This window comes from Suricata suricatta, chromosome 8 (genome assembly GCF_006229205.1).
Source record: "Suricata suricatta isolate VVHF042 chromosome 8, meerkat_22Aug2017_6uvM2_HiC, whole genome shotgun sequence".
In the NCBI taxonomy this organism is placed as follows: domain Eukaryota; kingdom Metazoa; phylum Chordata; class Mammalia; order Carnivora; family Herpestidae; genus Suricata; species Suricata suricatta.
The window spans coordinates 137381564-137390841 of NC_043707.1; the positions used below are offsets into that span (position 1 = coordinate 137381564).

At 48.6% G+C, this 9278-nt stretch overlaps 1 long non-coding RNA gene across 1 annotated transcript; it reads right to left on the reverse strand.

The window, feature by feature from the left end:
• Window positions 1–2628: 2628 nt before the first annotated feature.
• On the reverse strand, window positions 2629–9055 carry LOC115299009. Its single transcript, XR_003911936.1, has 3 exons — window positions 8726–9055; window positions 8448–8502; window positions 2629–4056 (listed from the first exon to the last, which is right to left on the reverse strand). It is a non-coding gene; the product is annotated as an uncharacterized LOC115299009 (long non-coding RNA).
• Window positions 9056–9278: the final 223 nt, after the last annotated feature.

Here is a 9278-nt window from a genome sequence, read left to right on the forward strand (position 1 = left end):
TAGAAGACCACTCAAGAGTTAGGTGGGTGTTGGCTGGTTGGTACGGGGTGGGGATGGGACACAAGGAAGAACTTGCTTATTTCTTTTTTTTTTTTTTAATGTCTTTTTTTAAATTTTCTTTTTTGAGAGAGACAGAGAGAGACAGTGCAAGCAGGGGGAGGGTCAGAGAGAGAAGGAGATACAGAAGCCAAAGCAGGCTCCAGGCTCTGAGCTAACTGTCAGCACAGAGCCTGACGTGGGGCTTGAACCCATGAACCGTGAGATCATGACCTCAGCCGAAGCCGGATGCTTAACCGACTGAGCCCCCCAGGTGCCCCGGAACGTGCCTATTTCTGCAGGGAAGATTTAGCCACACTTTCCTGATTCACTTATCCCATGGGCATTCAATAAACCCACCGTACTTCAGACTGATACTTGATATGGAAAGGTTGGTTCAGGAAAGCATGAGGTCCCGTGGGTGAGAAATCTTGTGGTCAGAACTCTGAAGCAAAAAGGCCCAAAGAAATTTGCTCCAAACTTTGGAGAGGGACATTAGCTTAATTCTCTGAGGGACAGAATTACAGACATTCGCCCTCCTTGCCTCATTGAGGCCTTGCTAACATCCGAGGTGCTGTTCAAATCTGAGAGATCGCACCGCATAAATCATAAGGACTGAAATTTAATTTTTAGATTATAAGAGAAAAGCGAGCCGGAGAAGACAGCCCTGAGGTCAGCTGAAGGGGACAGGAATTGATTTCTTCATGAAGTCGGGGCTCCATGAACCCCTGACCTGATGTGACCTGGCAAATGTCCACATCTGTATCAGAGAATCCAAACTGCCATCCTTTTGTACTTAGAAAATAGATTAATAACAAGGCAAGTCATGATTCCATTAACAGCACCGCAGCTGCCCGTCTGATGAATAGAATGGGGAGTAGTATACAGAACTTACATTTTCGGAGTCAATGAGGTTTTTTTAAGTCTCTTTTAAAAAATGTTTTAAATGTTTATTTATTTCTGAGAGTACGAGCGGGGGAGGAACAGAGAGAGAGAGGGAGACACAGAATCAGAAGTAGGCTCCAGGCTCCCGAGCTGTCAGCACAGAGCCTGACATGAGGCTCGAACTTGCGAACCAGGAGATAATGACCTGAGCCGAAGTCAGATGCTTAACTGACTGAGTCCCCCCGGCGCCCTGGGGTCAATGAGTTTTGATAATTGAGTTTATCCCCTGCGATGAGTACAATTCCAGGAAATCTAGATAAAAGTGTTACGGGCTCTGCCTACGTCTTTCCAGAGCAAGGACCATTAGCTTTGTATCACTTTTTTGGACACTTTGCTGTCATTACACCCAGAATAGGATCTTCAGTGGCGTTTGCCAGCATCATTTCCACCCCACAGAATCCCCTTTTTTTTTTTTAAAGTAATATATGGAAAGGCAAACAAATCAACCAGAAGAAAGGCAGACAGCTCTCTGCTAGGTGAATGCCTAGAAAGGGCTGACCCTTTCCGCCCCTCCCCGCCACCATTACACACAGTAGCCCCTGGGGGTGGGGTGGCGGGGTCCTGGGGAGCACAGTTTGAAAACCACTGCACAACCCATAATCAGGCTCCATGATTCGTTTCTGGTTAATGAACTATCACTGCAGCTTTAGGAGGATTTGGGCTTGGGTCGGTCTTGGTTTGGGTCTGCATGGGCGGGCCAAGGAGAGAGCTGTCTAGGAAGAGAATGCACTGAGGGCCAGGGGCAGGGATGGGAGGGAATCTGGGGTGGGAGGAGCCTGGGAGTCCCCCAGACAGGGTGTCTGGAGTGGTAAGATAGGAAGACAGACTGGGAACTTGGGATGAGACAAGGTTATAAAGGGCCTTGAATACCAAGCTCAGAAATTGGGCCTTTGTCCAGCGTCTTGGGCTCTGTGACTAGTTGATTAGACTAGCTCCCTAAGGCTCCCTCAGCAAAGATCCACAGACTGGGGGGCTTAAACACCAGGAATTTATTTCCTCACAGTTCTGGAGGCTGGAAGTCTGAGAGCAAAGTGTTGGCAGGTTGATTTCTTCTGAGGCCTCTCCACTTGGCTTACGGCGGCCACCTCCTCCCTGCATCCTCACGGGGTCAGCCCTGTGTGTGCCTCATCTCTTCCTAGAAGGACAACAGCCACATGGGGTCAGGGTCCACCCTAATGACCTCTTTAAAGACCACCCCTCCATCTCCAAATACAGTCACATTCTGAGGTGCTGGGGGTTAGACGTTCAATGTATGAATTCGGGGGTCACATTTCAGCCCATAACATTGAGATTTATGATATAAAGCAAGTGCATGTGCATGCGTGCACACACACACACAGATTCTTTTTTAAAAAAATTTTTTAACGTTTAGTTTTGAGAGAGTGTGCATATACACACACACACACACACACACACACACACACACACACACACACACACACACACACACACACACAGAGCGGAGGAGGGGCAGAGACAGAGAGGGAGGTACAGAATCTGAAACAGGCTCCAGGCTCTGAGCTGTCAGCACAGAGCCTGATGTGCGGCTCGAACCCAGGAATGGTGAGATCATGACCTGAGCCGAAGTCAGACACCCAACCAACAGAGCCCCCCAGGCGCCCCGACACATACTCTTACAGACACATCTTTTTAGGCTTAGGACAATCCTGTAGTTTATTTTGCACTGGTTGGCTCCAGGCACCGTGCAGAAGTGGAGAGAGAGCGCGGAGAGCGCCCCGTGCTTGTGCCGAACCACAGCCCAGGTTCCACAGTGACAGGTGGCTGTCATCTATGCTGGCCGGGACACCACAGTCCGGGGCGCCACAGGAGTTCGGAGAAGAGAGGAGTGCAGAGGGCAGAAAGTGTGGGGGTGGCTTGTGCGGGACTTGACCCTGGAAGGGTGGGCGCTTTGGGCAAGGAGGACGAGGGGAGGGTCTGCGTCAGTAAAGAGGTGAAGGCAGGGCCTCGGGGCACTGCCTGGACAGTTTGCAGACCTCTGTGTGTAAGGGCTGGACAGGACCGCATTGCTGGGCTCTCCTTAGCCAAACTCATTAGCTTAGGGAGCCACCACTGCTCAGAGCACGACATTTAAATAGGAGGGACTTTGCCCTTCTGTCTGCATTGATCCTGAAGAGATGCCCGGAGGTAGTGCCGAGAACCCCCATCCTCAGGAATAACATTTCCTTCCTTCAGCAATTGGGGTTTTTTTTTTGCATTTTTATCCTGTTGGAACATGCCACGCAAGCTCTCCTTGCCTCCAAAGTGGTCCCAGGCCCTCACACCAGCCCCCATGGGAGGATAAGGGAGGGGCACTCCTCAGCAAGTCACAGGGAACCTGACAGTCACATCACGCATGTGTCAATGGCCCTGATTTTAAAGGAATTTCTAGACGGCTCAAATAACAGTCTGGAAAAGCCAGACTCCAGAGAATAATGAGAAAATGTAAAGAAGCCAAATATAAAAATACTGGCACATGCAAAAGAAAAGAAAAAAAAGATCAGTTCAGTTCCCCAGATTACAACTGGAAATTCCCAGAGGAACAGGTAGATTTTTTTTTTTTTTGAAAGAGGAAAAGAGATTATATTTTATGGGAAGAGATACAATAACCATTCTCTTCCCATAAAGCAAGTGATGGAAGACTGTCTCTGCCCACAGATATAGACTGCACATTCTCGGGATAATACCTACAGGAGATCAATGCGGTCTTTTATACGTGAGAAGACATTATCTCTCACAAAAACTTGCCACTCGCTGTTAATCTTGGTCCTGAGCCAGAAGTGGCCTTTAACATCCAGATCTTTGTTTATTTTTAAATTATCCGTATTACTTATTTGTTTAGAAATAATCACGTTCAAAGCTTCACCCTTCATTAGGGCCAGAGAGCCTTCAGATAACGCTCGGGGACTCTTGTCTCCGCCGCGGGCCAGACGCGCTCCGGAAACCCCTCCCAGCCGCGTCCTCGCCTGGTGAACGGCCATATTGTTAACCACCGAAAGCTTTATCAGGGCATAATTTGGCGGCTGTGATGAGCTCGGTGGGATTTATGGGATCTCCCGGTTTTTTGCCTCCATTGATCTGAAATAGAACCAAAGTTAATATTAGCAAAAAGCACTTTGTGCTAGGGTAATTTTCCCATGAAAGGCTTTGGCTACTGGTGGCTTTGAACATCTATTATCCAAGTGCTCTTGGCCGACTCTAGGTCATGAGTTTCATAAGACCCAAAACACTAAATATCCTTGTCTCTCCTCCAGTGTGAGAATCTAACCACCGTCCTGGTGAACTCTCTCTGTTTTCCAAGACACTAATTTAATTGTCACAGGGTATAAACCCCATTAGTATCAGGTTCGGATTTGGCACTGGCTCTGACCTTGAATTAGCTTCCTGGGGCTGCCCTAACAAAGTGGCAAAAACCAGGAGGCTTAAAACAACAGAAATGTCTTCTCTCACGGTCAGCAGGCCTGAGCTCTGCCTGAGGACCGTAGGGGAGGAGGATCCTTCCCTGTGGCTTCCAGCTTCGGAAGTCCTTGGTGTCCCTCGGTTTGTAGCTACAGGACTCCAGTCGCACGGCCGTCCCTCCCTCTGACTCCAAGTGGTCTTCCCTGAGTGTGTGTCTCTGTCCAGATTTCCCTTTTTTATGAGGACGCCAGCCACACTGGATTAGGACCCCCCCTAATGAACCTCAACTCAACTTGATGACCTCTGTAAAGTAAGGTCACATTGTGAAGTATTAAGGATTGGAACTTCACGTATCTGTTTTTTGAAGGACACAGTTCAGCCTAAAACAGCTCTCAAGGAATTCACCTCTTCTTGGGGCGCCTGGGTGGCTCCGTCGGTTAAGCGTCCTGCTTCGGCTCAGATCATGATCGCGCGGTTCGTGGGTTCGAGTCCCGCATCAGGCTCTGTGCTGACAGCTAGCTCAGAGCCTGGAGCCGGCTTCCGATTCTATGTCTCCCTCTCTCTCTGACCCTCCCCTGCTCGCACGGTCTCTCAAAAATAAATTAAAAACATTAAAAAAAATTTACATGCCAACTAGATAACTCATCATACAAGTAGGTTGAATGAGGGGTTCTTGACCTCTGCACAAGTGATATCGTGTTGGGACAGTTCTTTGTCCTGCATATTGCTGGATGTTCAGCAAGATCCCTGGCCCCTCCCCACTAGAGGGACAGGTACACACCTCTGGCCCCTTCTGATGACCAGAAGTGTCTCCTGACACTGCCACATGTGCCCTGAGGGGGCGAGAACCACTGACTTAAACGAAATGTAAATCAAGCTTATGAAAGTGCTTTATACAGACTGAACCCTAAAGAGATCAGGGTCGTTCTGCACCAATCAAAGAAGAGTCCCGTGAGCAACCCCCTAAATGTCTGCATTTCATTAATTTAACACGCATTTATCGGGTGCCGATCTGGGCACAGTGAGAAAAGCAGAGAACGAAAGAGATTTCAAAACCCCTGCCTCAAGCATCATACACTTTAGTGGGGAGGCTGAAAATAAACAAGATGAATAAAACATACACTATGTTAAGATATTGATGAAAGGGAATGAGAAAAAGACCAAAGCAAGCAAGAAGGATAGGAGGCGTTGGCAGGAGAGGGGCTGAAATTTTTGGCAGGATGACCTGGGAAGGGCTCAGGGAGATAACAGGTACATGCCTAAGAACGTGGGGGGCGGGGGGGCTCGGCCACAAAGATTTGGAACAAAGAACACTGTAGGCAAGGATGTTCCTGGGGTGCGTGAGGAGCAGGAAGAGGCTTGTGCAACCGGACAGATAAGGCAGGGCTTTCGGGTCCTGGCAAAGACATGCTGTCACTCCGAGGGACGTGAAAAATCAACGGAAACGTGCGTGGAGGGCGGACCCGGGGCCCAGCACACTGGGTGATGGGGCCTGTGGGCGAGGCTCTGAACGCACAGATTTGAGGGCAGCACTGAGATTACTGGGGTGCCCGAGGCAGACGGGAAGAGAAAGAAGAGGTCTTTGGCTCCACAAATGGAAGAATCAGAGTTGGTACTAAGAGAGATGAGAAGTCTGTGTAAGGATCAGGTTTGAAGGAAATATCGGAAGCAATATCATGAATTATCATAATCAGAAGGTTCAGGTTTTTTACATGACAAAGTTTACCATTTTGACTATCTTTTTTTTTTTTTAATTGTTTTATTATAGTTTATGGTCAAGTTGGTTTCCAGATAACACCCAGGGCTCATCCCCACAAGGGCCCTCCTCCATGCCCATCACCTCCCTTCTCCTCTCCCCCTCCCCCATCAGCCCTCAGTTTGATCTCAGTGTTCAAGAGTCTCTCATGGTTTGCCTCCCTCCTTCCCCCATTTTTTCCCCTTCCCCTCCCCCATGGTCCTCTGTTAAGTTTCTCCTGTTCCACTTATGAGTGCAAACATATGGTATCTGTCCTTCTCTGCCTGACTTATTTCACTCAGCATGACACCCTCGAGGTCCATCCACGTTGCCACGAATGGCCAGATGTCATTCTTTCTCATTGCCCTGTAGTACTCCATTGTATATACAAACCACATCTTCTTGATCCATTCATCAGGTGATGGACATTTAGGCTCTTTCCATGATTTGGCTATTGTTGAAAGTGCCACTATGAACACTGGGGTACATGTGCCCCTATGTGTGAGCACTCCTGTGTCCCTTGTTAAATACCCAGCAGTGCTATTGCTGGGTCCTAGGGGAGTTCTAGTGTTAATTTTCATTTTGACCATCTTTAACTCTACGGCTCTGTGGCACTTGGCACATGCATTGTGCCTCCATCACGACTGTCAATCTCCAGAACGTTTACATCTTCCCCGACAGGTACTTCTGAACTCCTAAACACTCCACTGCTCCCCGGTGCCTGGCAATCACCACCCCACTCTGCCTCGGTGAGCTGACTGCCCTGGGAACCTCATGTAAGTGGACTCTCACAGTCCATGTTCTTTTGTGACCGTCTTACTTCACGTAGCAATAATGGACGAACTTCGAGGTTCATCCACACTGTAGCATGTCAGAACCTCCTTCTTTTTTAAGGCCGAACAATACTCCATCGTGTGCACGAACCACATTCATCTGTGGATGGACGCTTGGGCTTCTTCCACCCTCCCACCATCGCGAATAACGCTACTATGAACGTGGGTATACAAATGTCTGTTTAAGTCCCTGCTGTTGGTTCTCTGGGGTATATGCCTGGCAGTGGGACTCCTCAATTATATGATAATCTTGTCTCAGTTCTCGAAGAACTGCCCTATGGTTTTCCGCAGCAGCTGCACCATTTTGCATTCCCACTAGCAGGTGCACAGGAATCCAATTTCTCCACATCTTTGCCAACACTTGCTATTTTCTCTTTGTCATACAAAATGGGCTTGAAATATATCATATTGTGATCAGAAGGTTAGTTGTGGCTATGTTAAGTGTGAAATGCCTAGTAGACATATAAGTAAATCTATCATATTGGGTATATGGGTGTGGATGTTAGGGGAGAATTGGGGCGGCTGGACAGATTTGGGAGTCAGACCTCTGGATGGTACTTACCCATCTGGAAAAAAATTATCTGGGTCTGCACTGTCTGGTACAGTAACCACAAGCCAGATGTGGCCATTGAAATGTATATTAATTAAAATTATAAAAAAGTGAAAGTTGATTTACGTAGTTGTACCAGCTACAAGTACTCAACAGCTACATTTGACTAGGGCCTATTACATTGGACAGCATGGATACAGAGCATTTCCATCATTGCAGACAAGTCCACTGCACAGCATTGGTATGGGGACTATGCAAGATGAAAAAAAAAAAAAAGAAGGGGGGGAAGGGCGCCTGGGTGGCTCAGCCTGTTAAGTGGCCGTCTTTGGCCCAGGTCATGATCTCACAGTTCATGAGTTCAAACCCTGCATTGGCCTCTGTGCTGACAGCTCAGAGCCTGGAGCCTGCTTGGGATTCTGTCTCCATCTCTCTCTCTGCCCCTCCCCTGCTTGCGCTCTCTCTCAAAAATAAATAAACATTAAAAAAAAAATTTTTTAAGAGGTCCAAGCACTGAATCACAGGGCACTTCAACACTGAGATCTTTAGTGGATGGGGGACAGGGTGGCCGAAAAGGTAGAGTTACCAGATGACCCTCTTTTCCAGGGACAGCCCAGATTATGCCTGTGGGTCTGATATGATTAATGGCAGCTCCTTAACTTCTGAAATGCACTCCAGTTTAATAATATGGTCACCCTGGGGTGCCTGGGTGGCTCAGTCGATTAAGCGTCCGGCTTCGGCTCAGGTCATGATCTCACGGTTCGTGGGTTCAAGCCCCACATTGGGTTCTGTGCTGACAGCTAGCTCAGAGCCTGGAGGCTGCTTCGGATTCTGTATCTCCCTCTCCCTCTGACCCTCCCCTATTCCCACTGTCTCTGTCTCTCAAAAATAAATAAAGAACATAAAAAAAAATAATATGGTCACCCTACCCACACCCCTCTGAACCCTTACTTACTCTGGAGTAAGAACCACCCGGTGATGTCTCCTGAAAAGCAGGGGTGTGGAGCCTCCTGTAAAGCAGGGGTGCGGAGCTTCAGGGATCCACAGTCCATACCTGGGCTCCTCCACCAGTTACCGGGAGCCAGTCAGAGGGCTGGTTATGGTCTGCTTCTCCCAGTAGTAACCAACCCGTGGAGGAAAAGCCTTTGCCCATCGGAGGCGGTGCCTCTGGTATAGGCAGGAAGCAGGTGCCGGCTTGCCCCTGTCCTCAGGGTCATGAGGGCCAGCACGTACCTTAGAGTCCGCTCTCCCCTTCTGTTTGCTGGTTCTGATACACTAAACCAAAGATGGGTTTAGACTGGCAAAGTTCGGGCTGTGGTTTCTCCTGCTAGAATTTCCATCTCACCCGCAGCCTGCCCTGTGGGGACCATCTGGTTATTACTCGTTAACATTTACATGCACATGCAAAACTAGGAGAGAGCCTGAAGAGCGAGGAATGTGGGGATCCGAGGCACGCCCACGTCACTCCATGATGCGTTAGCCAGGTGGGCTGGAAAATGCGAGAAAACCAGGAAGTTATGGACACACATTCCAAAACCCCCATGACATCTTCAGAACGAATGAAACCCCATGGCTGGCAAAAACAATAGTCCCTGTTCAAGCCTGAAGTTTAGATGCACGTTGGCACCGATCTAGCTCAACCTTTCGTTTCCATGGAAACCATTCATGATGCCACCAAAAACAACAACAACAACAAAATGGGGATTCTGACCGGAGTGAGACAGGAGTCGTGGCACTGAAAGCTTTCAAAGCTTTCAAGTAAGCCTGTGGCGGAGGGAAGGACAGA